The sequence below is a fragment of the Anarhichas minor genome, unplaced genomic scaffold (assembly GCF_050575085.1).
Source record: "Anarhichas minor isolate MPS153535 unplaced genomic scaffold, ASM5057508v1 ptg000021l, whole genome shotgun sequence".
NCBI classification, from domain to species: domain Eukaryota; kingdom Metazoa; phylum Chordata; class Actinopteri; order Perciformes; family Anarhichadidae; genus Anarhichas; species Anarhichas minor.
In genome coordinates this window covers 11,172,501-11,184,306 of record NW_027466467.1, presented here as the reverse complement: position 1 = coordinate 11,184,306, position 11,806 = coordinate 11,172,501, and the positions used below count along the sequence as shown (strand labels likewise).

Genomic DNA, 11,806 nt, shown 5'->3' with positions numbered 1-11,806 from the left:
TCGCACACACAAACACACACCCACAACATTCGCACACATTCACACACAGACACACGTATTTTAGTGGTATTGATCGTGCTAATGAATGTGTTGTGATTTACTGCAGTCGTGGCCCATTGTTGGGTGGTACTGTGATTGACTGCCATCATTTTCCAATGGTAAAAGCTTAGATAGAGAAAAGGCAGGAGGGCAGAATACCATTTAATGGCCAAAGCAAAATTATTCCAAGATCTTTTTATGAGTTATGGCACTCTTTTTTTTTCTCCACTCACTTTTTTTTTGCAGCGACAGGAATGATGTAATTTCCAAATTTCATCAGAGACAGTAATCTCAACACTGATTATGCTGTCAATTAGTAAATGAATGTGGCAGTGAGGGGGAAAAAGGTGGTAATAACTCTGCAAAAGGAGTTGTCAGGCTTCCAAAATACATAAAGGACGTAGTGAGATAGGCAGGCACTAAAAATTGTCCAATCACAATATAACTGTCTATTTGCAAGGTAAGTGTAAAACAAGGGTGAACCCACTGAAACTGATTTTAGGCTTATTTTTTATTTGTGGAATACAGCATTTCTAAGTTGACGTAATTATTTTTGGCATAAATTGATGAAGGTTTCCATGCAGTGTGAAAAAGATGAACGTTATACCACAATATCATCTGTCCAGAGCAACAACAAAAAAAGATATATGAGAAAAATACAAGATATTTATACTTTTTTTTTTAATGTAACAAGTGTAAAGCTGAACAATAAGGTGATAAGGTGTAGAAAATCAAAATGTTTAATAGTCGACCAGTTTACTTTGGATGATCGTGCTTTGTTGACGGTTTCTAAGCTCAAAATCTGTGCAGAGTAACATCTGTTCTTCTCTGCCTCCACAATAGCACAACTCAGCCGGGATGCAAAGAGAGGTCAAAAGATCAGTGCCTTCCCCTCACACACACACACACACACACACACACACACACGCACACACTGGGAGACAGAGACAGAGAGAGAGAGAGAGAGAGAGAGAGATAGGCTCTACCTCTCACCGGCTGCTGTTTTCCTTTTGTGCGCCAGGGCTTTACGAGGATAGGGCAAGCGATGAAAACGCGCACCTGCTTTAGAGGCATTACGGTAGCGCAGCAAACGGTCCCCCTCGCAACACACACACACACTCCACACTCGTACACTCACACAGCCCTAGTGATTCAATCCTGATTTCCAGCAAACGAGCAAGCAACAGACGGGGATGCCAAAAAGTGAGGACCGGTGGAAGGGTTGTTCGCGCTGAATGAGCCTCTTGAAGAGATAGCGAGGGGAAGCAGACGCAACAAAACAAGACAAGAAGCTGCGCGCTTTCTCCGCGGCAACTTGCGCACAGTGCCAGAGTTTTAGCGGCAGTATTGTTCTGACTTCACTCCAGAGGGGCCACTCCGAGGAGAGAGGACGCACACAAAAGGGAAAAGGAAAGGACTAACGAGCACGCTTTGTCGTTTAAAGTAATGGCCGTGCGGTCTTAGATCCTAGAATTCTCTGTCTCTCCCTCTCTCCCCTCTCTGTTTCTTTCCATTTTTCTTTTTTTTTTTTTTGAATTTTTTTCGTCCCGTCGGCTTGTGTGCCCCTTTGTCGCCGTGAGAGAGAGTGGACGCGCCGGGGGTTTGAGGAGCAGAAGCGGGGCTGTCCACATGGTCCAACCACTGGCGTGAAAGTTGACTTCTCCAGAACACAAGAGAACAGGTTGATGCATTATCTACACTTTCCTTTCCCCCTTTTTATTTGCCTTCCTCACTCTTTCCTCGCTCTGTGCTTCCATTGAAACTCTCTGATACACACGTTGGTCTCCCAACAAGACATCGAACTTCGACTTTTTCATCGCACATTGTTTGTGAAACTCCACGCGAGGCTAATAATAAAATAGGGTATTATAAACAGCTTGGCACACTCGGGAGTTTCTCCTCTTTCGGACTTCCCTCCGTCCATGTTTCATTTGAACTTTCTTTTCATCGGATTGTTGAACGCTAAACTTATCAGCCACGTATTAAAATCCTCTTTGAAGCTTTCATCTATTCAATTTCTACAATAGCGAGGAGCCGGTGGAATACGTTTCCTTCTATTTCTTCGCTATACTTTCACACGTGTTATTTACCGCACAGAGGGGAAACTGAAGTTTATTTAAAGCGACGTTTGTTTTAATGTGCAATTTCTTTGAAATCATTTAAAAAAAGAAAAATAAACAATCAAATGATCATATAGTTTCGTGGACTGAGAGACCGGTGGTTTTTAGAAATTGTCATTGTCGGAAGTCCTCGCTCATGAGGCAGCAAAAAGTTTGTCTCGCAGGTTTGGACTAACTAAGATGTCGGGAGGGGATTTGATTGGAGGCAAGAAGCTTAACTTTGCGTGCCCGTAAATAATCCCTGTTAAGGGATTTAATAATAAACACTGACGTTGGTTATGTGGTGATAATTGTACACTCTCGTGTGTGAACGCTTTGTCATCGCGTTGTACCTGTTTCGCTCCCAGACGTTTAGCACTGTCTTTAAATTCTTAAAGTAGTTCAAATACTTTCATTTAGTTTTTGACAATTAAACAATAACGTTTCAAATAAATAAAAAAAGCAGGACTTTGCGCCCCTCACTGAAGATAATAGACCCCCTTGTTTTAAGAGAGAGAAAAATGCTTTCTTGTGGATAGTCAATAGGTCAGGGGACAATACTTTCTTTTCAAACCATTTTGACTTTTGAAATTGTAACCGCGTTTTGTGACCTCGCTGAGTTCTGTTGCATTTTCCATATTGACTCACCGAATTAAATACATAACAATATGCAGCTCGAGGTCTTAACAGAAGGACGTTGAGGAGTTGTCCACAGTAAAAGTTTAACGGAGAATATTAAAACTGATCTAATCTGTAGGGTACACTGATAACTAGTGCATTATAACACTGATGCGTCTTTTTATATTTCATAAATTAGATACGTTGCATAAAATACAATAGACGCGTTAGACTGTTGATGATAACACAATATGCCTGCATGTACGGAGCTGACTTTGGCAATATTATAACATTAGAAATTGAGGGGGTTGAAGTCTGTACCAGAACCTCTACATGACCCATGTTTTTCCTTTTCTTTTTTGCAATCAACAGCCGCCTGAAAGCAGGCCTGCACCACAGGGGGACATTATCCTTTCTTCTTAGAGAAAAGAACAAACTTAAAACCGTTACTATATATTTATTTTTAAATCGCATTCATCTCAATGAGACAAACAGTTAAAATTCCCGTTCGAACCTGTGTTACGTCAACTTTGTTGTGAAAATTAAGTTGCTATTCCCCCCCCCCTAAAATACATCTAATCAAATTTGAAACATCAGCCACAACATTCTCTTATGTCAGATGGACTCAGGTCCCGCGTGATGGAAAGCTGCAGACAAAACCAGCGCGAGAGATGAAACGACAATTAATTGCTGTTAGTTGTCTGTCAGTGAGAGAAAAGCATACAGGCCGTGTGGGTGCACACCCTGACACGGGCATTATTGCCCCGTGATTGATGGGCGCAGGGGCATTTGGCATAATTAATTTTATTTACTGTGTCCTCTCTCTCCTGTTGTGTGCCCCCCCCCCCCCCCCCCCCCCCGCACCACCCCAACCCCCACCTACCTTCACCCCCCCCCCCCCTCCCATCCTCTGTGGTGGCATTTCCGCGACGCAATGACACACTTTTAATTGCACTTTAATAGAAGATCCAGCGGGAATGAAAAAACTCTTCATCACGTTTTATGACCTTGTCACATTTCTGGTGTGATACAGGAAACCAGGTATTTTGTGGTGGCTCCGGGGCCCTGTTGTGAAGTGTATGCAGAATTAGAATTTTAAAGAAAAATCAACAAAATGAATTACACATTCAGTTGTAGCCTTCATAAAAATCTGCTCATTCATGTTTTAGTGTTCACACATGCTCGTGCAGCAGTTTATTTAAATCAGCAAAATTATATCAGAATTTGAAGATGATTAATTTGTCAATTTTAGCAAAGACATAATAAGCTGAAAGTATTTTAATTGCATATCAGCACACCTGTATCATTTTAATAATGTGACAATACTTGCATGCTGACAGGAATCCTCAATGCACCCCAGGTAATATTAATTCTATGTGCTAAATTTGCTGAAATTATTTCCCAGAAATATGGAGAAAAAAAAATAATTCAGCCAGTTTTGACTCTGACTTTATTCTTAAATATCTCGTCGCTGCAAGTTCTTTCAACTGCTTCATCCCTCAGGCTCAGCAGCTGAGATGTCTCAGTTACTGTATAAAGAATGACGTTTGGAGTCGTAGGTATGATTTCCAACAATTACTGTACAATTTAGTTACTTGTGCATTTTGATTAAATTGAATGTAGCTCACTGCTAAACGATACGATCTTTTTGTTAAATGCCAACTTCTATTTAAACACTGCAGCATCAACAGTATAAACTCACTGTGAAGTTAACATTTCCATGCTGTGCTTTGCTCATTGATCACATCAGTGACAGGCTTTTCATCGAAATATAATGGGAGACAATGATACAAAAGAGTGTTTGAGAGGCAGAAGCAGTTATTTGGGTAAAAAAAAGAAAGAAAGAGTGTACGTGTGCAGGAAGCCAGAGGTGTCAGAGACAGATTGACTCTCTCTGCTCTCTGTCGGCTATTGTGCGTCCGTGTCTGTTTGCCTCGGCATTGCCACCTTTTTTTTTTTTGCCTCAACACTCTTCCCTCCATGCTTTTTTTCCCCTCACTTCTCTCGACAGCTGTGTCTTTTCCATGTCCTGTTTTGTTTCATTGTTTATACGAGTCGCTCATGTGCTGCTGATTTTTATCACTTTCACACTCTGCTCTTCACCAGACAATTGTGTCTGTTATGCTTACTGACACATTACTTAAAATGATGATTTTCAGCTCGGTCCTGTGTGTGTGTGTGAGTGTGTGACCGCGTGCCGGTGTGTGTGACTCCAGCACATGTATGAGACCGTCTACAGACGGGCAGTAATGGCTGTGAATCTCATGCGCTTTAAAACCCCTTCAAGCAGGATTAAAAGCCAGCAACATGATTGTGTTAGTCCATAAACTCACCCAGAGAGTCCTTACCTCCGGCACTAGCGCATGTGAATGTATGTGTGGAAGAGTGTATATATCTGAGTGTGGGAGTGTGTGTGTATACGAGAGTGCTTTTTTCTCAATTCACCTGTCCTGCTTGAGTGAAAATGGACAGTATTTGAAGTTTTAAATGTCCTGTGCGTCGGTAGCGTTGATGGCTCGCCTGTCCGTCTCTCCATCTCTCGCGCTCTCCTCATTTAAAGCCCGCCTGCTATCCCAAGCCCACAAGTCTGAGTGGGCTTTTGGCTCCAAAGTGATGTTGAAGAGCACCCGTATACAACTCTGCTATACATGTCGAATTTGACCTGCGATAGATACTCGCAGGTTTACTTCTATTGCAGCACTCAGTGCATTACCTGCTTAAAAAGCTGAAATGGTTAAACTTTCAATATCCTTTAGATGTGGATTGAGAAAGGCGAAAAAATGTTGCTGTGCAGCGAGTGAAAGCCTGTTTTTAAAATGGAATTGTTTTAAGTGTTTGTCCTGAAGCTGTCGTTACTGCACGGTGTGTGTGCATTTGAGCTGAACATGTTTTGGGCTTTTAAATGTTAAAGCGGTGTAGGGTTCGATTTTCCTATATGTTGAAACAACTGTGTAATTATGTGTTAAAATGAAACCTATTTTAATCTATTATAGCTCTCATTTTTAAGGAATAAAACTGTTTCTTCTTTGTGAATTTTAAAAATTGAAATCTACACGTCTCCATATGTAATCGCTGAGTACAATTACGATAGCAACTGTGGCTTGTTACCTCTTAAAATATATGTTAATGGTAAATAATTGACAAATTAATGGATTAAATAAAGGTGTTATTCTTCATGGGCAGCCAGCAAGTGGGGGAGTGCTCTGATTGTGTATTGAAGTGATTGACTGCAGAGTGAAAGTGCCGCCACATTGCTTTAGACTGAGGCCTGATTATACATGTGGTTCTAATTGAACCTGTTATTTAGGAGAAGTTGAGGCTGAATACTTGTGTGTGTGTGTGTGTGTGTGTGTGTGTGTGTGTGTCTGTCTGTCTGTCTGTGCACATAATAAATCCCACACATTTTTCAAAGATGAGATGTGTTTTCACGACGGGTCAGAAGGCGGTGTCACGCAGGGAAGTTGCAGGGCAGTCGCGAGGGAGAGCAGGAAGATGCCTTTAGGCAGTTTTTGGGGAAGTTGGCCACCTGTGAGAAAAAGCCGCTGTTGTCTTTTGTCGCCTTTTCGTCCTTTTGTGTCGTTTGAAAGAGCTGTCATTGCATACGTGGTGACAGCAGCCCCGCTCGCAGTCCCAACTTCATTCTTTAAAAAACGCACTTTGCTTCCTCTGATTGATAAGACAATCATTTTTGCTTGACACAACAGTTTTAGCCTGTGGTCATTAACATGTCCATGCGTTTCAGATGGGTTTCTCTATAAGTGTGTGTGTGTGTGTGTGGGGTGGCCGGGAGGCAGGCCGGCTCAGAGATGTTTCCCCGGCTCCACAGAGCACCGGCCCATTAACAGCTGATGGATGTGGGAAGGAGTGACCCAACAGCTTAGAGCGGAAGAGACTGCTTCCTACGGGCACCGGAGTGGGGGGGGGGGGGGGGGGGGGGAGGGAGGAAAGAAAGGGACGGAGAAAGAGATAGAACAAATGCGTGAAAGGCTGGTGGTAGAAGCGAGGGAAACGACGTGCGTGTGGCTTTTTAGGCGTGGGTCGTTATAGCCAAGGAAGCATTAGATCAGCCTCTCCAGAGTGCGCTTGGCACCTGAGGCCAGGGCTGGAGCTAAAGGAGAGGGCTGCGGCCGCGGAGTCTTAGGGGGGGGGGGGGGGGGGTGAGAGCACTGATCGTGAAGCAAGGCAGCTGAAGCTGTCCGGTTTGATTTCACAGACAGAAAGAAAGAGTCACACACGATCATTAGGTCAGCGGCACAGCCAGGTATAGAGCGACACGAGATGGTCAGCGAAAGCGGGACAAAAAAAAGTAGCGGAGCAGCGTTGTGTGTAGAAAGTGAGAGGAACGCCTGTTGTGTTTGAGCAGAGCATCTTCATGAAAAAGCTCCCATCGGTCGTTGTGTCCCCTGCTAACTCCGCATTGCTTCTGACAGCTGTATTTGTGTTATGGATTTTCCTTCACTCTCTCCCGTCTCCCTTTCCTTTTCCCCTGCCTCCCTCTCTCTCAGTAGTCGGCTCTCCATCGCCTCCACCCTATGACCTTTTGTAAGCACTTCATCAGAGAGCCGTTGGTGTTTTCAAAAGCGCTGCGACAAACTGACAGGGCAGCCGTCAATCGAGCGGGGGAACCGAGGGAGCAGATCAGTGGAAAGCTTCGCTCAGAACAACAATGTGACTAAACTTTCTGCAGCACTGCTTTAATGTGTATTGAAAGGATGGCTGTGAAGGGTAGGTGACAGCTGTGAAGCGCAAGACTCAGAATGTTATGGATACGCGCTCGCGCACACACACGCACGCACACACACACACATTTTGCACATTTCATAAACCAACTGTGGAGAAGCGTTACACGAGTGCTCGTACGCCCGCGGTAAAAATCTGCGAGCCGGACGAATGAGCGCTTCGGTAAAATGCTGAGATTCACAGAGGAGGAGGAGCGCACAGGGATTCATATCCAGCTCCATAAACTCAACTGCATCCTCATTGAACTCAAATCAGTTTCGTCCTTTTCCTCGATGAGTTAATAACAACTCATAGCCTATTTGGATTTCTCTGCTCATTTCATTTGTGGCTCATTCCCGATGTGTCTTTGTGACTGCAGTTATCAGATTTACCATTAATCTGATTTATTTGAACATTTTTTTTAGTTTTTGATTTGCATCAGAGTGTTTGAATTGCTTCAACCAGGATGACTTCACATTAACATATGATGATAGGACATTAGCATTTCAGTATTTCCCCTTGTCCCTGTTCCTTGCAATCCTGGACCGGGGAGGTAATAACCATTTAAATGCATCTCATTATGTTTTCTAATCCGTAAAGTATCGGGATGTTGGCTAACGCAGGCGAAAGTGAGGCTGGAGCGTCGGTGCGCACTGCTCTTTTATGGTATTAGTATTTATGGTATTAGTTCCGGGGAACATGGGACGCCTACTTAAGCTATTAGCATGTGAGGCGCCGTGGGATGATCCATCCCCTGACAGGACGAGCTGTTAACCAGTGTTAAACCAAATCACAATAGGCTGCCTGGGTTGACGGATTGACAGAGCTCGCTTGGGCCGCCCTTCCTTCCTCCTCCACTACGCCTAAACTCACGGAAAGATTTCCTTGCTTAGGAATTAAGTTCCCCCAAAACTTCTGGAAGAAATATTCAGAGATCATTTTTAAGAGTAAATGTGATGAATATGATCTGGCCCATACAAAAAGGACTACATGCTCCCTTTGTCTCTGTCTTGTCAACTTCTGTCCTCCCTCCCTCCTTTCTTCTTCCCCTTCCTCCTGCTGTGGCTCTCAAGGTGAAGAGACTGTACAGGCTTTGCCCAGTGTGCTGCGGACTCTATGGCTTCTATAGTGCCCTTTCAGAGAGGGGAGGGGAGGAGAGGGGGAGGCAGGAGGGGAGGCAGGGTGCCTGCTAGAGCCGCTATCGGGAGTCTTGGAGATCGTTCACAGACGTGTGGGATTCTGTTCTGCATGTGTGTACACTTCTCGTGTGTGTGTGTGTGTGTGTGTGTGTGTGTAACAACAATTAACTGTCAATCAACCGATGACCCTCCACCTCTCCTCCTCGGTCAGAATTCCTCCGGTTTTAGGTTTTGTTTTTCAGACGGCTGTCGGAGGACAAGAAAAGCAAACAGGTCGTCGCTTTCCCAACTTGTGTGTGTATTTTTTAGACATTTCATCGTTGAGGAGAAAACGGGCTCTGTGTCTTTATTTTTACAGATTGTTTCATCTGAGTCGTTCCCAGACAGCGATAGAGAGCCGTGTTGTTAAGTAGTCGGTGCTGCTTCATCAGCGGCCGTTTTTTTTAACTCTGTGGCTGCTCGCTGGGCATTGAAACTCTGTTTGTGTGTATGCGCACACACACGCACGCCTGTGCGTGGTGGGCATTGTTGACCGAGAGACATCTGCCACTAGATTATACCCAGCTGTTATCTGAATAATTGTGTAATCCCACCCCCACTCCCTCCCTTTTTTTACTCCCTCCTTCCTTCCCTCACTCCCTCCTCCTCCTCCTGCTCGGCTCTTTTCTTGCCCCCACATCCCTTCTTTCTCACACTGATGAGACGGAGAGTGATGAGTCTCTTCTCTGGGTGGCACTTTGGGCTTCTTCAGGAGTGATTATGAGTGTGTGAGCTCGCAATGTGTGTATCTGTGCGGCCCCCGGTCACCGGTCGTTGTCTGACATTTGTAGAAGGATTTTATTCCCCCATCACCCCGCACGCACACTCCCCCCCCCCCCCCCCCCCCCATCCCGTGGCTCTTGGGGAAATAAAAGTAGCCTAATCCTGCCAGATCAAGATTGCTGTCCACCACAGCTTTACCAGCCTGTGAATTAGAGCCAGCTCTCATGTTCCTGAGGAGAGAGAAGACACTGTGTGTGTGTGTGTGTGTGTGTGTGTGTGTGTGTGTGTGTGTGTGTGTGTGTGTGTGTGTGTGTGTGTGTGTGTGTGTGTGTGTGTGTGTGTGTGTGTGTGTGTGTGTGTGTGTGTGTGTGTGTGTGTGTGTGTGTGTTTGTGGTGTGGGCTGTTGGCCTTTGAAGCACCGTTCGCTGTTTGCCGGCAGAATGCTGGTCAGAGGGTGAGAGGAAAGGAAGGCAGAGAGCTCTGAAAAAAAACAAGAATAAAAGAGCCGTTAAAAATGAGAAAAAGTGGTTTATATTATTTGAGTATTTAGTTTCTCGGCTCACCGTTCAAGCAAAGGTAATTTTCAAATTATTCTAACAGGCTACATATGATACCATTCAAATATATTTACCGGTATCAGATTTTATATTAATTAAAGAAAAGTTTTCTAATTGTTTTTCACGTGTGCCACAGTTTTTCATTTTCAACTTCAATACATCAATTCAAGTTTTAGAACGATAAAAAATGCCTTTATTTTTTCTTTCAACAATTAATTAAAACAATTTTTTTTGCTGGATTACAAGAGGAAAAAACATCATTCAAATGTAATGCCGTCACACTCACTGTTCCACTGTATCTACAAAGGCAAAACACAATGTTTTAAACACAGACATTTTTCCTTCCTTCCACGGACAATTTTGGTCAACTTGTGACGAGAAAATTTGTATCCGTTTTATTTTACTTTATTCATTTTTTTTAATGCATCGAGAAAGATGTTTGTGTGTCACTCATAAGGCAGCACACACACACACACACACACACACACACACACACACACGCATGCGTGCCCTGGAGTTGCCAGGGCTGCCTTCATTTCTGGTCCGTGGTTGGTTGGAAAGTGTTATTTTCCCTGTCGGAGCTCCGATAGTCACTCGCTGTGAAGGACTCAACACTCGCTGTCCCTCTCTCCTCCTCTTCGCCTCCTATTCTGTTGCACTTTCTCCTGTCCATCTACTCCCCCCCCCTCTCTGTGCTCTCCTCCTCTCTCTGTCATGCCTGTTGTCTCTAATTATCGTGGGTCTGTGTTCCCTCAGCCTCTTCATTACATCCAAGCTGTCATCACAGTTTATCTCCAACATTTGCTACCTCTCCTCAGGCCCCATTTCAATAGGAATCATTTATTCTATTTGACTGAAATGACAAGATTCAATGCAAGGCCAATCAGTAGCTCTCTTAGCCATCTCTCAGAAGTTGTATTTTTTGTCAGTGGGTGTTAAAAGTACAAAAAACAATTATTTTAAAATGTTTTCTTTTCAACAAAAAATCTTTTAAATCTGTAAAGCATTTTGCAAGTAAATATTTTCTAATAGAGTTGGGGAACTATTACTGTCGCGCATTCAGTCATATTACTAATAATTCTGACTTGTAAACTTTCTGTGCTTTTAAAGAATTATATTCAATGTGAGAATTTTTTTTTGTTCAGCACATTTTGTGATTGTAATGAAATTTGAATGCAGTGTTTTTGTCAGCACACCTACTTGTCCCTGGACCAAAAGATCACGCCTCACAGTGAAAAAAACAAACCAGGTCTAAGCCAACAAATGACGAGAAAACAAACAGATTTCCACTATTTCGAGCATGCAACTTTCTTTTGAAGAACAATCAGCAAGTAATGGAGAAAGAACAGGAATATTTTATGGACTGAGGGCAATCGTTACAGTGTGAAAAGGCAGCCATTGGGTTGTTGGATTAGCAGACACCACAATGCCCATTTGCCCAGTGAAGGTCAGCAATGGCGTATGCAACTTGTAGCCCTAATCGGCAACTTCTGCTGCTGCAAGCTTCCATTGTCTAAAGGTCAGCCAGGAACAGTGCCTCAGCCGCGGAAAGTAGTCAGCATAAATGACGGAGGGGACTGAGGGGACTGAGGGGACTGAGGGGACTGAGGCAGGAACGAAGGACTAAAGTACAAAAAAAAGAGGACAGGAGGGAGGGTGAGTGGCAATGAAACCCTGGCATGCTTCGTGGTGTCAGGCAGGCGTTCGGCGGCTTCTGGGCGCTTTGTGAAAAGTTTGCCTGCAAAACTTTGCTAAAGGCTGGGTTTGGTTTGAGCAGCTCCCCCAGGGGTTCGCTCAGAGAGTGGGTGGAGGGAGGAGGAGAAGGAGGTTGGGAAGGGAAGTTGGAGAGGAAAGAAGACGAGGAGAGGGGAGC

The 11,806-nt window shown here is 44.1% G+C and overlaps 1 protein-coding gene across 1 annotated transcript in view; it reads left to right on the top strand.

Annotated features, from left to right (window-relative positions):
• The first annotated feature begins 1,121 nt into the window (after nt 1–1,121).
• The window catches only part of foxp4 (forkhead box P4), a 90,423-nt gene continuing 79,738 nt past the window's right edge, over nt 1,122–11,806 (top strand). Inside the window, exon 1 of the mRNA XM_076095935.1 lies at nt 1,122–1,720. The gene's annotated coding sequence lies outside the window, so the exon portion shown is untranslated. The remainder of the gene's footprint in view (nt 1,721–11,806) is intronic.